Source organism: Actinia tenebrosa, unplaced genomic scaffold (assembly GCF_029948245.1).
Source record: "Actinia tenebrosa isolate PJP-AT-01 unplaced genomic scaffold, QUT_ActTen_1.0 PGA_scaffold8__29_contigs__length_14323225, whole genome shotgun sequence".
In the NCBI taxonomy this organism is placed as follows: domain Eukaryota; kingdom Metazoa; phylum Cnidaria; class Anthozoa; order Actiniaria; family Actiniidae; genus Actinia; species Actinia tenebrosa.
Window position 1 is genome coordinate 482,800 of NW_028292585.1, and position 18,437 is coordinate 501,236.

At 35.7% G+C, this 18,437-nt stretch overlaps 1 long non-coding RNA gene across 1 annotated transcript; it reads right to left on the minus strand.

The window, feature by feature from the left end:
• Positions 1-4,766: 4,766 nt before the first annotated feature.
• On the minus strand, positions 4,767-16,501 carry LOC116291105 (uncharacterized). Its single transcript, XR_016118704.1, has 3 exons — positions 16,197-16,501; positions 15,674-15,879; positions 4,767-6,575 (listed from the first exon to the last, which is right to left on the minus strand). It is a non-coding gene; the product is annotated as an uncharacterized LOC116291105 (long non-coding RNA).
• Between the last annotated feature and the right edge of the window lie 1,936 nt (positions 16,502-18,437).

Below are 18,437 nucleotides of genomic sequence, written 5' to 3' on the forward strand. Positions count from 1 at the left end.
CACAAGTGAAGTTTTCTAAAGATTCTGGTAGAACGTTGTGAATATTTCACAGATTAGGCGACAATTGGTTGTTATTTTTTACTTGGACAGTTGTTGACTCACTTTCAAATCAGGGCGTTTATCTCAGAAAATTATAACCAACTTGGTATGCGCGCGCGAGAAGGGCAGTATATTTATAACCGGAACTTTCAGTCAACTGCCACCCATATTGACAAAGGATCTGAGGAGTACGCCAGGATACTTCGACAAACGAAAAATGTGTAAGATTTAAATAAATAATTAAAAAATAAATAAAGCTAACAATTAACACTATTGCGTGACTAGATAAGACGTCACGTAGTGCTGACATCAGCAGCCAAATCGTCACACAAATGCACATTAACTTCTCTACAGTTCAAACACAAAAAATATAACTTCTTGCGATTAAATATCTTCAGACACATTAACCATGCTAATTACTTTTAATGTGAATGTGAATTTATAAGTGAATAATTTTACTAGCAAGGTTAATTTCCAAGGCATGTTTTACAGCTCTCTACATTGTACGGACATAATGACTAGAATACCCTTCACCATTCAGTCGCCACGAAGGTAACCACATAACAAGAACGATAACATATACATTGTATGATAATTGGCTCATTTAGCGTTAATTTTTTTGCTCAGCTGACATATTAGCGCTCGATGCAACCGCTACTCATTTTCCCCTAACCCAACCCAAACCGACCCAACCTGTAACCACATGAATTCCATATAACTCAAAATCTATTAAACATCTGAATTCTCATTTCATATTAATAACGAGAGATATGAAAGACTATAAAGAAACCAAGTCGCTTTATATTGCCATGCCGATCCCTTTTTTCTTCTTCTTCTTCTTCTTTGGCTTTTTTTTCTTCTTTCTACACAGATACAATGCAATGATTATGGCATGTAACCAAGTAGAAAATTCTGGGGTCACACTAAACAGATCTTTGCAGATCTTGTTTATTACCCCGACGCTTGCATGTCCTTTAGATTCTTATCCGTAATACAATATTTTTATCAGCATTGCTTGCAGCTATTTCTCTTGATTGTCAGGAAACTTTGCGGCTGACGACCGGTAAAATGCCAAATTGCCCTCAGTCACTTGAATTACTTTAGTTAACGTTGTCAAAAATTATTACATTGACATTGACGCCTGTGTTAATAATTCTCTTCCTGTTGCAACCTAATCATGTTGTGCTCTTGTACCTTGTACAGAAAATCATCGACTTTTCCTTCAAGTAGGATTTAAGCTGTTTCCTCTTTTTATAGCTCAACTTGCCGTGTGGTCTCCAATGCAAATTTTTATAATTTCCGGAGCATTTTTAGTGAGTTTGGGTTCCTTTTATAGCTTCCCAATGTTCAAACCGACATGACCTTCACCTTTGTCGTGTACTCCATTGTTTCAGGCCTAGGATTTGAAAAGTTTCAAAACCAATTCGTTGCGAATAAATTTTTTGTGGTTTTAACTGAGTGGTTCAGTCAGCTCATGTCATGATACTTTCCGGAAAGTATTAGTTCTATCTACACTTTAATTTCTGCATGTGTTTCGTTACGCGCGAATCTAGAGTGCCTATGAAAGGATAACTCATTTCGTGATTGGCTGCGTTGCACAACTAGGACTAAATATTCCCGGGGGTAATTATGCAATAAGTGCACGTGTGTTCAGTAATAAATTCCTATGCATGCGGACTTGCAGCTGCAAGTCATGTCACATGTGCTTTTGGCATTCGACAGCAATCGTCTGGATGCGCTGTGGAGAATCATTGCCGCGAGCTGTTCCGGCGTTTCGTGATTTAAATTCCGCTACAAAACGACCTGTATTTGCAAGTAATGTCATTCTACCCACCGCTTTGTATATAAGCATTAGTATGGCATTCAAAACCTTCGTCTCTATGATGCCGCGACCTGGATACCATTAGCAATGCTTTATAAAAAGTGTAACATGATACTTTTTGCATGTCCAAACGTTAATAACTTAACGGGATTACCAAACCCCAGTCATTAATAGCCCATCTTATCAAACATCTGTACTATTTGATATCTTTATGACAAAGCATTGGTACGGACGCTGCTTGCACCAGTTCACTACGACCCACATACCCCAGTAACTAAGAGACGATCGTTTTCAGTCTCTTCAGTGAAAGCGTGTCCACTTTTTCACCAGTTTCTCCTCGCTCCCCAGCTTCTTTAATTACCAAGCTAGGTTTATCCTTGTCCTGCTAACTTGGATTTATGCCGGCTGACCGGATTTGAAAAGAGTTTTTAGCCTTGAGTTTTAAGACCCCTATTACATTCTAGTCACGGTGTGTCACTGTAGCATTTGTTTTCGACATTCTCTATCAGTAGGAAAATGTTTTAATCTCTTAATTGCCTATGGAGTGAATAACCGTTTTTGTAATCCCCAGTTGGTGTTGTGACTGTCGCTGCTATTTTCTAACGGTCTACTTATTTCAGTTTTTGGCATTTACACATGGTCTTGCTGAAACCCTTCTTATTGCCACCATTGCGGCCAAAAACAGGTCGCAGCGCGTCTTAGTTCATTGTCAAACACGTGTAGGATGTATTGTTACATCTGGTGGAATGTGTGGTGAGACTCAAGAACCTGCAAAAGACACAATACAAATGTTGGTGAATGGATTAGATTCTCTTCGTCAATCGAGGTTTTCCGCTTTGAACAACACCCAAAGTCAGACGCATGTCGTTTAAACGCATTTATTAATTTGCATTTTTTTAAAACCCGTAACGAATTCAAAACAAGAAAAACTAATTTGCCCGACTAAAAAGACATCTTTTCTAATTAAATGCGTTAAAGATATCAAATAATTATGGAAAAATAAAAACTCAGAATTACTAAAACCGAATCCAAAAAGAAAGGTCTTTACATTTGATTAAAAGTAACGACATGGCAAGTCCAGAAAAATCCATTACATGATCCAAAAGCGTTTCTGCATAAAATTTTAAGAAAGTTGATTCCAGCGTGTCTGATATTATCTGTTCGGAGCTAACTGTAGTTCTGACAGATGTTGTTTCTGTCTTGAGTTCGGCTGACAATTTTACCGACATCCTCTGATGGTTTGCCGAAACGCCATAGCTGACAGCTTCTCCGTTTTGCCGAAAATTAGCCCTCAATAAAAGCGCACCGCGTTCAAGCTAATATCAGGGCAACATAAAACTATTAGCTACATGTGTTTACCAATAATCGCTTTGAATATTATTGAGAAAGATGGAGTTTTTAATCTGTTAATAGATCTTCTTGCTTCGGGCAAGGATCCGATGGAATTATTTTTTTAAAGCGGTGCGCCTGCAATTCTATTTGGAGTATAAGCAGCCGGTTAGTTTTTAAACATTTTCAGTAATATATATAAACGACTTTGCGCGGAATGGTAGAGTTGTGTGTATGATGAACTTACTGTCCAAGGGCATTCCCGCCTTGAGTATTAATTTAATTTGATATTTAATAAATTTAATAATATAATAAATAGCCAAGAATGTACAAACGACTTCACGCCAGACCCTTGATGAAAGCACCACTTTATATGAACTCATCTGAATGAAGTTCACCTTGATATAACCGTAAATTCTATACTTTATACGTATTCCTAATAACTCATTTCACCATACACCGAGTATCAAAGGCAAATTCGGCTTAACTCGGACAGAGTCATAATCAAATGTTTGCTCTTTGTTGTCGCGTTGCGGCCCGTTCTTCCAAAGAAAATACCAGCGGATCTACTTAAGAAATTCTTATTTAAAACAAAAGTTATCTTCTAGAATATCAATTAGTAGATAACCTTAAAGACCTGCTTAGATTGTACCGACAGCATGCACTTGCCTGTCTTGACATGCGCATTCAGTTGACTTCTTGTCGGCAATACTATAGCCCGCGTTCACTTTGGTCTGTGGAAATGAGAATGAATGGAATAATAGTGACCCTCTTATGCAACCAATGATGTACTTGTTTTGATCGATGGCACTGAGTTGACAATCATTTTCGTCCACAGACTGCCAACAAAATGGGTTCGCAAAGAATGTAAAAATTAACCGGAACCATGTACCGAAATGCAGACGCGACACTCACAGGAATCGTTCTCTTTTCCTTCCCAAAATGTTCTAATTACTGCGGTTTTCGTTATTCTGTGAACTCGGTAGTTGCGAGCTGCACGTTGAAATTTGGTTTTTCGCTGCCGTCAATCAAAAATAATCAGTCAATATCTTTTTAATTTATGTTCTTGGCTGGTTGCAGTAAAAAATTTCACAACAAACCGTTGAGATGTCCGAGTTCGCAGAATATCGATGAAACCGCAGTAAAAAGTAGAATTTGTCAGAGACTGTTTTTAGATAAAAATAAAATAAAAAATCAGAGGACCATACTTTTTGAAAACCTATCCTCGACCTATTCAGTGCACGTAAACGTCTCGTAAAAAAATCAAACTCGAGGTATTAATTTCTCATCCTTTAAGACTCTTATAGAAGTTTTTTAAACACTTAAAAGAGATAATTTGTTTTTGAAACTTTTAGTGGTAAAAGTACAAGTAAGTACCTCTCTTTGATTAGGGTCGCAAACTTGGACGCAAACTCGCAACCTAAAATCCATCGTTTGTTTTATTAAGTGTATAATATAAGTGAACTTTTGGGGTATTTTTGGATTCACTGTATATAACAATTGTGTGTAAGAATAACGATTGTGAGTGGTCCTCAGCGATTTCTTTAATGAAACAAGAGATTAATTTTCATATGCATTTCAATCACACAAAAAACGTTTTTCTTTTACTAGATAACAATATTTAAGGTCCTGCCTCAGAATAAAAACATAAATCAGAGACCACTTAAAAATTGAGGTCACGTGATCATCATAAGGAATCATTACTGGACTACCTGTGTTAATTGTTCACAAGGAATCATTACTGGACTATCTGTGTTAATTGGTCACAAGGAATCATTACTGGACTACCTGTGTTAATTGGTCACAAGGAATCATTACTGGACTACCTGTGGCTGGCACAAGGAATCATTACTGGACTACCTGTGGCTGGCACAAGGAATCATTACTGGACTACCTGTGGCTGACACAAGGAATCATTTCTAGACTACCTGTGACACAAGAAATCTCTACTGGACTACCTTTGTTTATCGAGCCAATCAATTTCGAATTGGCAATTTGCATAGGAAATGATTTACGTCATCTCACATGCAGTGGCGGATCCAGGGGAGGGGTGCAGGGGGCGCGCACCAATACCTGGTTCGACTTTGTGCCCCTACTTCAAAGATTTAACCAATACAAAATCATGTTTCTTTCCCTTTGATTATAAGGGGTTCACCCCTCCCTGAGTTAACTATGTGCGCTGCACCCCTCCCTGAACAAATTCCTGGATCCGCCCCTGACATGGATCGTTTGTATGATGACGTCACGTACTACATATCATTACCAGAATGCTTAGTTAGAAGGCAGAAAATTCTCTCGGGAAATTAAAGATGATTTCGTAACATATGCCATATTGGAAACGAAAGTAAGAAAAGCTGAAAAAAGTCTTGAATTTTTTGTATCATACTTGTTTATATATATTTTATATGTTTTAATATTAACTTAAATTATTTAGCTTGCCTTGTTGAACGTTGTCTTATTTACTTTCAGTCCTTTACAATTCCTTGAGTATTATTTCTTTTTATTTTGAATTCTATACGGTTTTTAATAAAATAGGATGAATTCCTCATAAAGTAAACCACCACGAAATCCTGCTTACCTAAGGTGGCCAAAGTGTTTACCTTAGGCGTTCAGTTCAACGTGAAGTACTTCTCTATTGATTCCAGGTCCCTCAAATAAGGCTTTTCGAATTCGTACTAAGACGCTGGGTTCACTGACTGCGGGCGCACACAGGCAGGGTCAGCCTCGTTTGAGTGTCACAATAATCTCATATACCAACAGCGAGTAAAAAATGTATAACTTCGAGAGAAAAAACGTTTACGCACCTAAATTGAATCGAAGAAAAAACGAGGCTAATCCTGCCTCACACTGGTCAGTTACGTGACTCTGTCGAACCGCAAAGAAAATATATGATATTAGATGTCTATAGTTTGTCTAACTAATCCTAAAAACGTAGCATAGATGGAAATTGGAACAACCTTCTCAATGTTAATGTCCTCAATGTCTCTTAACGCCAATTGAAAAATCGAAGAAAAAATCACAGTTTAATTTGATCAAATGGTTTGAAGTGAAGCTCTACTTGACCAATTAGCTGAAGCCAATGACATCATTCTTGAAATAAGACACCTCTCCTTCCAACCAATCAGCTATCAGTAAATAAGTCACATGACAGGGCAGTTTTTTCCTTCCTTGTAAGGATTCCCCGACGGCGAGCCTCCTTGAAGCAGATAATCATTTTTGGCGTGTTCTAAGCAATAATTCATTAAGTCCGTACAGGCTCGCGATACCTTGATTCGCTGTATACCGGCGTGTCCTCGTAGAACCTTGACTGTCTCTCTTAGGGCCGCCTTGTTGGCTGGCAGAGAGTTGTTACTTGCTGAAGACATTTCGTACAAATGAAAGAAATCTAAAAGGAAAGGAAAATAACTCATTAGATTACAGGTGCAAAACACTGCGAACACCAGGTACAGTGACGTCACGATGATGTAATGATGATGTCATAGACTCGTCATGGTTACATCTGGTCAAGGAAGTAACCGGCTGGCTTTTAGATGTATTCAAAGTCATTGAGCTGAATACGACATATTGAGCTCATTTGCTCCGTTTCGGCAAACTTGCTTTATGCCTTCAGGGAACTACCCTGGGCTCCAGAGGTTCTATTCGCTTTTCCCGGAACACTGAACGAGCGAGCGCCGAAGTCAACACAGTAAATGACGGAGCGAGAACGCAATAACCTCTGGGCCCCAGGGTATCAGGGAACGTGCGGGGGAAAAAATTGCTAATTAATCTTCCTGATAAAAAAAGACCAAGCTGGAATATCTCAACAAAAGACGTTAAAAAGAGTGAAATGCAACATATCGTGCTCATTTGCTCCGTTTCGGCAAACTTGCTTTGTGCCTTCAGAGAACGTGCTGAACTGTTAATGAGTTTTCTGATTAAAAAAGGCCAAGCTGGAGAATCTTAACAAATAGCAAAAAAAAAAAAAGAAAAAAAAAAGTGAAATGCACGCTGTGCTCAATTAAAAGTAGTACATATTAAGAGTACAGCTCTTTATGCTTTCAATAGTGTTTTGATATTCCTTTCACAAGATATAGTCTATTCTTTTCCACGTTTGACGTCAATCATATCGAACGTCTGCGTCAAATCGCAATTCTATTTATAATTCAACTGAAAGAAAGTAGAGAGTAATTGAAAAATTCCGCCTATGACGTCAAGCGCTGATAGCAATGCATTGTAGGATATAGTACTTGTTTCATCCTCGCCCCCCTGATGGTATTGACTTAATTATCTTAAAAAGCGTTTGAGGGGGAAATTCCCCCGAGTGCTAAAAAGCCGTGAACGAAAAAATGCGCCGCTTTGTGAAAAACCGTTCAATTTATTATATTTGTATCATATTTCTTATCATAACTGTATTTACTAAATTATCATTATTATATTTTTGTATTATTATTATTATATATATCATTATAGTTATATCATTATCTGATCATATTCGTTGTAATATTATTTGAACAACATATCATTATTAATATTATTGACCATTTTATTGAACTCCTTGAATCTAAAAAAAAACTTTATCATTATTATTATTAGTTTTATTATTATTATTACTATTATATTATCATAATAATTATTATAATTATATTATTATTATTATCTGATCATATGCGTTGTAATATTATATTTGAACAACATATTATCATTATCATTAATATTGACCATTTTATTGAATTCCTTGAATTTTTTAAACAAAAAACTTTATTAATACTATTATTATTATTAGTTTTATTATTGTTATTATATTATAATAATTATAACAATTGTCATTTATATTATTATTATCATTATTATTATTATCATCATTATTATTATTATCATTATTATTATCATTATAATTATCATTATTATTATTATCATTATTATCATCATTATTATTATTATCATTATTATCATCATTATTATTATTATCATTATTATCATTATTATTATCATTATAATTATTATTATCATTATTATTATTATCATTATTATTATTATCATTATTATTATTATCATTATTATTATTATTGACATGTTATTGAATTCCTTGAACCTGTATACAACTTTGCGGGTTGCCCTAAGCTAAGTTGTAAATTAATAACATACATTGCTTTTATATTATATGAATATTTATTCATTTTAATGTGTATCGCTTCAGTATTTGTCGTAGCATACAAAATTTCATTTTCTGATGTCTGCCTAACTTCCTGTTTTTCGAATACTGAATTTCTTTATGATAATTGATTTTTTTTCACTCTGTACAAATTTAACAAAGACGGATTTATTTCTAAGGGCAATTCCTGTAAGCTTCAAGATCTATCGAGAGAAATACCAGTTTTTTTCCTGAAAAATTTCTATTTGTGAGCTTAGTTTTAGTCTACGTGATAAAACCGTAATGGGTTTACAAGATCCTGAACGGATTATTCGTAAGTTGGCGGCGAGGTCAGTAATGGAAATAGCACTGATATCCCAACTCGTTGATTGTACGAAAACTGCAGTAATAATGATATTATATTCGAATATAGCCATTCCTCGATCTCTTGTCCGCCACTCGTAAATTAGGAAGAGGTTCAGGTTAAAAATAAAACTTCAATATAATAGTGACTCCAGTATATTCTGCCGTCTATCTTGCCAGTCGAATTTGTAAGCTCTTGTAGGATCGGATTAAGAGCTAAATGCACTTGTTCATGTGAATATAGATTAATAAGGATTATCGAGCTAGCCAAAAAGGTGAAGACTTGAGCAGGAATGCACTTGTTCATGTGAATATAGATTAATAAGGATTATCGAACTAGCCAACAAGGTGAAGGTTTGGGCAGGAACTCACTGTCACAAAAGGATGGATTATATCAACCAAGGATGTTGCTCGGATTTACAAGTAAACATCTCGCCTGGAAGTTAAGATAGATCCAAGGCTACATTTAGAGGACTATCGGTTAAATATTTGTTGTTCTTGTTGTTCTTTGTTATCAAGAGCACGATGTAGCTTTTTCCGTCATCCTTGGTATTTCCCCCCCATTCTGTGTCATTTTTTGTCCAAATGTTTGAAGATACCGCAAAAATGTACACAAAGTGTATCTATTATTGTAAATCGCATCCAACACGTAAGTTTATGGCCATAACATTCTTTTCCCCTCCTTCTATATCACCAACTTCTTCTATTATACAATCATAATAGTCATAATATAGTATATTGAGACTAAACTTATATATGTGAGCATATGGAATATGCGCGTTATAAATGTTAAAGCTATTATAATATTATACTCTCCTACAATAACTTCATTTTTTGATCACCTCGTTAATGCCATTCCTTACCTCCCCTGGTCATTTTTTCTACTTGCATTTTAACTTACCTCTTAACTATGTACTTTTTAAATTGTCCTCCAAATGCACCTAGGTCTTTTTATTCTGTCTTACTATGCTATAGCAGCGTTCCTCGCCTTTCTTTAGCTTTAGCTTCTAAAAAGCTTGCGACAGGTGTAGGGAGGTTATTCGTTCGATGGTATCACGCAAAGCAGGATTTGGGTAGAATTACCAGGGTATGATAATACAGAATCAATTAAGAGAATGTCTTTGTTCTATCGGATATATCATAGCATAATGGCGTTAAATTATCCATGGTGGTGGTTAGGTTACTCCATCTTGTGACGTCATAATTGGCCATATCCATGAATTTCGTGAATTTACATTAAGGATTTACGCACGATCTAGTATGAAATGAAATCCTGTCATCATTTCAACAACATTTAATGACAGATCAAGCGTAAATTACTGAATGTCAACGCACGATCGTTATTAAATTTACTTAAGTTTCTTTTTTTCTTCCTTTGTCTAAATTCTTTCAAGTGTTGTTTTTTCTTTCTTTCTTTCTATCTTTCTTTCTTTCTATCTTTCTTTCTTTCTATCTTTCTTTCTTTCTATCTTTCTTTCCATCTATCTATCTTTCTTTCTTTCTTTCTTTCTTTCTATCTTTCTTTCTGTCTTTCTATCTATCTATCTATCTAATTCAAATCTTACCTCACAGATCGTAGTCAGAGATGCTACATAAACCATACCTTATCTAGCTCTAGAACACTCGATTGCGGCATCCCTCAAGGCTCAATCCTTGGGCCATTATTATTTATTATTTACATAAACGATCTGCCAAATAGTGTCAAATTTTCAAATGCTAGAATGTATGCTGATGACACAAGTCTCACCACTTGTGGCACATCACAAAAGACTCTATTTGACGAGGTGAACGCTGATATTTCCAATATTCATAACTGGTTGAAAGCTAACAAACTTAGCTTAAATTCAGCTAAAACAGAGCACATGTTTATTGCTTCTGACGATAAATTGAAAAAAATTACCTCCGAACCACACATATATTTAAATAGCAAACCAATTACTAGAGTCTCTACAGCAAAAACTCTGGGTGTTGTGATTGACGAACGGGTGTCTTGGGTTGCTCATATTGATTACATTTGTAAAAAAATATCCTCTGGATTGAGTGGCATAAGACGAGTCCGCGATTACATCCCCTTGGAGACAGCTATTACCATATATGAGGCTCTCGTTTTACCTTGGTTTGACTATTGTGACGTGGTATGGGATAATTTACCAGTAACGTCTGCTGAAAGATTGCAAAAAATGCAAAATAGAGCTGCAAGAATAATAACAAAAAGCAGCTACGATGTCAGATCTAGTGATATTTTAACTTCTTTAGGCTGGAAAAGCTTACAAAGAAGAAGAAAGGAGCATAAAGCAATAATGATGTTTAAGACTTTAAATGCACTTGCACCAAAATCTGTAAGGGAACTCTTTTATTTTCAAGAAAATACCTACGATTTTCGTGGTAGAGAGAAGTGCTTAAAGTTACCGAAACCCAGCACTGAGTTTTTAAAAAGAGCTCTCTCTTATGACGGTGCAAAAGTGTGGAACTCGTTACCCCAAAGTGTCAGACTGTCCAATAATTTAAAATCTTTTAAGAGGAATCTTTCGTCTGTTGGTCCTTAACACTTTAATTACTATAATATTTTTGGGGGGTAGATGAGAATGTATTTCATAAATCTGTCTATATATTCTTAACGTTATTATTAATTTTTTATATATATTACCTATGAACTCGGTTTTCATGAAAACCAATTTGTACATTGATGAAATTTCCCGAGATTAAATAAAAGACATCTCTCTCTCTCTCTCTCTCTATCTTTCTTTCTTTCTTTTTTTCTTTCTTTCTTTCTTTCTTTCTTTCTTTCTATCTTTCTTTCTATCTATCTTTCTTTCTTTCTTTCTTTCTTTCTTTCTTACTATCTATCTATCTTTCTTTCTTTCTTTTTTTCTTTCTTTCTTTCTTTCACTCACTCACACTCTCTCTTTCTTTCTCTCTTTCCTTCTTCTTTTTTCACTGCCGGAAGAGTACTTTTGTCAGTTTCACTAATTCAGGTTCTAAAATTTTCGCTGCCCATTAACAATTGGTCAAGACTAATCCTATCAAACAAAAGTAAAACAAGAAACAATAGATTTGATTGAAAGACCTAAGGGTCGGCTTGAATTGCACTCAATGCTTTCTCAATAAACCCGGCCTTTTCGGCTCAGACCATGTGTCATTCCCCAGAGTATCATTTCTTTGTTTAACAGCTATAAATGATAAGAAACTTGAATATGGATATAAAACAAATAAAGAATTCATTTAGCAAGAGAATGACAGTGTCATCTGAAATGGTAAAACATTTATACGCCCAAAGTAAAGAGGTCAATAAAAGACACTTGTATAAGTCGCAAATCAGTTTAATTTTTTATAAGTACATGATGAGCACTCGGATATCCCCATATTGCAGCATTTCTGTCAAACGTTGAATTTAAAACAAGCTTATTAAAAAAACCGCAGTAAAAACTGTGTTGCGGGCTGGCAGAGAAATTGTGCCGATTCCAAGATTTTAACCCGAGCCCCAGAAGTGAGCGCACTACCGCTACTATAGATACATACATTTGCTAGGTTTTCTATTTCACTTGGGGGGAAAACGAGACTAAAAACCGAGGCTTCTATGAATGTTAACTGAGTAATTATGACTGCTCACTCAATGGAGACGATCAGGTGACGACAAGCCGCCATTTTTAGTCGGAATTTTGGTAGCCACAATTTCAGTTCAGTCAGTATTATTTCGATATTGAGAGATAATTAAAAATTGCCCGCGAGAGAACGAGACGCGATAGGACTAATAATAAGGCATACATTTCTGTGTATAAACACTGATCGAACATTAAACAATGGTGTAGCATAGAATGATTTAGCTTTGGACAGCTGCTGCGAGTAGAAGTCGGGAAGAAGTCGATTTCATGGAGGTTTTTCTTACTGACTACAGACACTATGTTTTATGCTTACTTTTTTTACACAGGCTATTCTAATTTTACGACAGCTAGAATGACAATAGCTTTTTAATCCTCTTCTTCATAGAGACACCAAAGGATTTTAAGATTTACAAAATCTACGACAGCGACGTCAACTGGAAGTGTAAATAATTTCTCTTTGGGGTTCTGTTCATTGGAGATTTCATTAAAATCATTGTTAGTAAGATCATCTCATCCACAGGGAAGACAGAGTTTGATGGTGCAAAACTCCAAAGAGTTAAGTTATTTACACTTCTGGTAGACGTCGCTGTCGTAGATTTTCCGGAGATCTTGGCCTTTTATTCATTCTGCTTGCACCTCACCTCAACACACTAGAGGAGAGGGGTGGGGAAAAAAGATTTGTTACTGACTGAGGGAGAAGGACAGTGACAGACAGGAGGGGAGCAAATCAGCTATGAAAATGAAAACACCGTAAAGGGGAAGGATCTTTGCAAGAGCAGTTCACCTAACAGGGGAGGGGAAGGGAAAGCTACTACAGGGAGGATATTAAGAACAGTCGAGAACAGTAGGGGTGAGAAATTTTAGCAAACCAGTTGTAAGAGCCATTCACATAACAGGGGAGGGGAAGGGAAAGCTACTACAGGGAGGATATTAAGAACGTAAATAGTCAAGAGCAGTACGGGTGAGAAAGCTTAGCAAACCAATTGTAAGAGCAATTCACTTAACAGGGGAGGAGAGGGAAAGTAAAAACAAACTGAAAGAGAATTTTGGGTAGAGAGGTAAGACAGACTAAAGTTAATGAAACGTATCGTAGGGGAGGGGTGGGGAGGGGAGGTGGGAAGCTTTAATAATGAGTGGGCATGGAATATAAAGTCTCAAAAAGGGACCTGATAAACCAGTGATAAAACAGCATTGGAAATATGAGGCAATTATTGTAATTGTAACAAGTACTTAATTATACTAAAAAAAATTCGAAACACCTGATGAGCAGCCACTTTACAGATTTATATAGCCAGATAAACAGACTTCATACTCTTGTGCATCTCTGGCTTGTGATTGGCTCATTTGAAGAGTAAGGCTTAGTAAGATCGTAATGTGCTGTGCTTTGACTAATTAATTTCTTACTGATTTGCAGAACTTGAGAAACAGTACTTGAAAAAAATAATTGAATGGTTGCTTTTGCTGTTTGGAAAGGGCTTTGCGTTTTACTGCTGTTTATACAAAATATGGATACTTATTTCCTCTGCCAAAAGGCACAAATTAAAAGAAAAACAGTTCCTAAACTTGTCAGTCAAGTCAAAATGGCATACATGTCTTAATAGAGAACTCCCTAATATTGAGGAAAAACTCCTTTATATTGGGGAAAGCTCCCTAATACTGGGGAAAAACTCCCTAATACTGAGAAACAGCTCCCTAATATTGGGGAAAACTTCACAATGAGAAAAAAAATATTGGAGAAAAGTCCATAAAATTAAGAAAAAACTCCATAATGTTGTAGAAAACTTCCAATTGCTGTTTTATAATATATTAGTGAGGACACTCAATGTAATTATATAGCAATTTCAAAAACCTTTTTAAATGTGTGAAAACTCAATATTGAAGGAATTCATGCAATTCTAAGCAAAGAAAACTATATGGTCTTATTCAACCGGTTTCTAAGATGAGTATTTCTTATATAGCAATTTCAAAAACTTTTTTTAAATGTACGAAAAACTGAAAAAAATAAGGTATTTGCCAAGCAGAGGACTTGTTTATTCAAGAATTAAATATGTCGTATTCAACGTTTCTAAAATGAACCCAGTATTGGCCCAATTCTTAGCTTAATATCGCATAACGACTCGAGCCCTAATTCGTCGGGAAAAAATATTCAGTATTAATATTAAAGACAACCCCAAATAGCCGTAGTTCATCTCTGTATATTAGCGATAAGTCAAATGTCACTAACAACTGACAAATATCGTGACTGATTGAAGTCCTATATATAGGATTTGAAGTCTGACACTACATTTATTCAAACATCTATCGCGGCATTCTGCTTCTCTAGTGAGCTTATGAGATAGGTATATCGAGGTTAAGCTGAATATAATGAATGAAGAAACGATGAAAGCGCTGTTTTGAAATATTTTAAGGCAGCACAACGATTCATAAAGCCGCATTTGAATGAATTAAAAGGTCTGTTTACTTTGAGAACAAATTGCTTTTAAAACCAGGTTCAAATCCCTTCTACCGAAAAAAAAAAACGTTTTCTTATTGGATGGTTTTTCATGCTTTTAGTACGTCATCATGATTTCAATTTCAGCCAAGCAGATAAAAACCTCGCAGTTCGGTTGCCTAGGAAACGAAAATTGTCAAATGGCCTCCAAGTCTGCCAGTTCTCAGTACATCCTCCAAAATTAAATTCGTAAAATATCTGTACATGTCTGTCGATAGTATATAGTTCATTTTTGCTTGTCAATCTAGAACTTAAAAATCGCAAAAGTTTGGGGCTTGAATTAGCGATGTAATTAATTTTGTTTTTAAGTCATTGTTGTTCGCAGGTGCTAATGAAATACCCCTTTAGGCTCCTAAACATTACAATTCGCCAAAAATAAAAAAGCCGAAAAGAAACGATTGTGGCTATCTATATTGAATCATTTAAAAACAAACATTCCGCGTTATTTAGAATTTATGAAGGAAATACAGAGAGGAAATTCCAAAACAGGAATATCTGGTTTTTAGTTTCAACCGAAGAATATTATTGTTCGTACATGGAAAAAATATTCCATTAGGATAGGGGGATATTAACCTCTTTTCTTGATGATATTGGCGTAAAAATTTTTTTGGTGGCTAGAGCAGTTTATTTTATTAATTAAGGTTCGCGGAATCAATTTTTTCCATAACTATCTCTTTTGGAAAAGAATACTAGTAACCTTTCCTAGGCATCCGGAAATATAATGAGAAGCTAAGAATAAGGCTTGAAAAATTTGAATCTGAATTGATAAAATTTCCAACGATGTAATACAGATGAAAAAAAATGAAGAAAAAAAAAGAAAAAAAAAAAAAAAAAAAAGAGAAAAAGAAACGAACAAAAAAAGAAAAAAAATTAGAGAATTGTGTTGAAGTAATAAAGATTAGTAATGCGTGTAGTACCTTGGATATGCGTTCCTTTTGCTCCTAGTCAGTATTTCATATCACTGTTGTGAAAGGACAAAGCTACCCTGTGGCTTTCTTTCTTTCTTTTGATCAATGTGTTCTCAAGCAAGCCAGCTGAATTTCATACGCTTTTTTAGTTAAATTCAAACCTTTGGAAATTTCCTCAAGTTGGAAATATTTCTCTGTCGATTGATGGCTCTACCCTGTGAATTAAAAAAAAAAAAGAATCGTGAGGAGGAGAAAAACCGCTGCTTTTACAGTTAAACATTTTACGATTGCTTTTGTGGCATGGGATGAAGAGATTTGAAGAGAATAACAGCTCCAAAAACACACTAGACAGATGAATATTTTTGGATTGTCTTATAACCGTCGCTAAATAAACACTATACGATTTTCAATCTTTCAAATCCGTTCTCGTAACCCGAGTCCTAAAATTGATCACTTTAAGCTCGCTGTATGGCCATTCTTTTTCATTTCCTTGGCGTCAAGCGCATTCTGTTGTAGCAAACAGCCAACTAACCTTAGAATCGTGAGAAAATTCAGGAACCAAATCTTTCTCCGCTTCCGCCTTCTTTTTCCCCCCGAATTCAATCTCACCTTCAAAGTCTGTTAAAACACAGAGTGATTGGTACCTTTTCTAGCTATTATATGTGGTGTCCTTTTCAAAGGCCTTCTTTATTAAGAAGTCTCGCGCACATGCAAATATCGCAATATGCAAATTCATACTCATAAAATCCCACTTCAAATATCGAGTTACGGCCAAAACACTCATGACTCTCTCAATCCAGATGTCCTAGTTACGGTTTCTATGGGTTTCAAATATGTCAAAAATTGCTCCCATTAACGGTAGACTTTCTATTCAAAAATGTTTGGGAATAATCTCACCTCAAAACCCAAAGGCCGATTTCATTTAACAGGTGAAAAGAGAGAGAGATGTGGTACGAGATTACAAAGTAATTGAAAAAACACGCGAAAAAACTGTGAAATCGTCCATATTTGGTGAAAGATTTTTGCTTATGGAAAACTGAAGAAACGAGCTTTTTATTTTATTTTTTTATTTGCACATTGTTTGCCGAAACATGTCAATAAAACGAGACGGGGAAAAACCACTTTGATTGGGTCGATATTGATGGCCCTTTAAGTTGGCTCTATCAAACGAGTCACCCACGCTTAGTTAATTTATTCATAAATCGTTGTATATCCATAGTTAGCCAGAAGAGCCAGGTTTTCACTAAGTTAATGAAAGCCACATTAGTAAAGTCGTTTACAGAGATTAGTATAAAATAAAGGTTCATTGATATTGCAGCATTTGTTTGTTTCGTCTTTTGCATATCGTGTCCGGTTATATTTATACACTGAATAATGTTTTTCCAGCGACAGTTGTATTTATTATCTCATCAAACGTGCCAAACTAGCTATTCATTAGGCAAGACTTTGGCGTCAAAAGAAAACTAATGACCATTATAATACGTTTTTTCCCCTGAATCATCTGACTTCATAAATTATCGGCTTTGTCGATATCCGGCAAGTTAACGAAAACATTCACGTAAGCAATTGATGGTTTTCAACCATTCCCAAGAGAATTAAATAACAAAAGACACGGCGGCCATGTTGGAGGATTCCTCCAACATGGCCGCCGTGAAAACCATCAATAGGGGCAAAAGGATTGTCATATGACTGGGAGGGCTTGCAGTACCCGGTACCCAACACCTCTTGATGTGTTATAATACATAGAGGTTATCTACCGACCAGGACGTCCGGATAGGAAAAGCGTAGACTTTAGTGAGGCCTTGAATATACGGACCGGCCGAGGACGAGAGCACAATTTTTCCCTATCCGGACTGATTTCAAGACGGTAAATAATGACTTTTTTTCCCCCCGTTTACTTTTCCACTTGGTTTTTTTTTTTTTTTCTTTTTTTTTTTTAATGATTTTGTTTTTGTTTTTGTTTTTGTTTGTTTTTGTTTTGTTTTGTTTTTGTCTAGCAGTCTGTTATGATCCCAGGACACCGGAGCGCGGCTAAAGATAGAAAATACCGCCTGTTCCAACAGCCAATTAGAACGCACGAAAAAAAAAACTAAAATGATTCTGTTATCTTGTATTTTTCAGCAATGAACTACAACACAGAAGTGAGCTCCAGGGTATATTGCTACGTTTCCGCTGATAAAGTCGTGACTTTTCCATTTAAAATCATATTCAATTGACAAAGCCAAAAAGGCTCTAGACTCTACCAGTAAACAGACGGAGACAGGCAGCAACACTAGAGGATTACCGAGGCTTAGGTTAAACAAAAAAAGCTGCCCAAGGATGCCCTAAGTGGTTTTATATCGAAATGTTTGTTGTTTTTCGTCCTTAGAATACCATAACACCTCGTAGTCAAACTACTTGAGATTAGAAAAAGGCATGCTAGAATCAGCGAATAACGTATGGCTTAAGATCATCCATCAATCTATATCATCCATTTATCTCAACCATCCTTCCATCTCAACCATCCGTCCATGACCAATCATCTATCCATCCCAATCATCCATCCATCCCAATATCCATTCATCCCAATATAATCTATCCATTTTCACACATCCATTTTCAAAGATCCATCACTTTCATTTCCACTGTCAAGTACTTAGAGATGGCAATTATAAAACCACTAATCCGACACATACACTTTTTACAAAGAAGATTTAGCAAGTACTTTTTCCTTACTTCTTAATACCTTTACAATATCTCACACAAAAAATATATTTGACAGCCAAATGTCGAT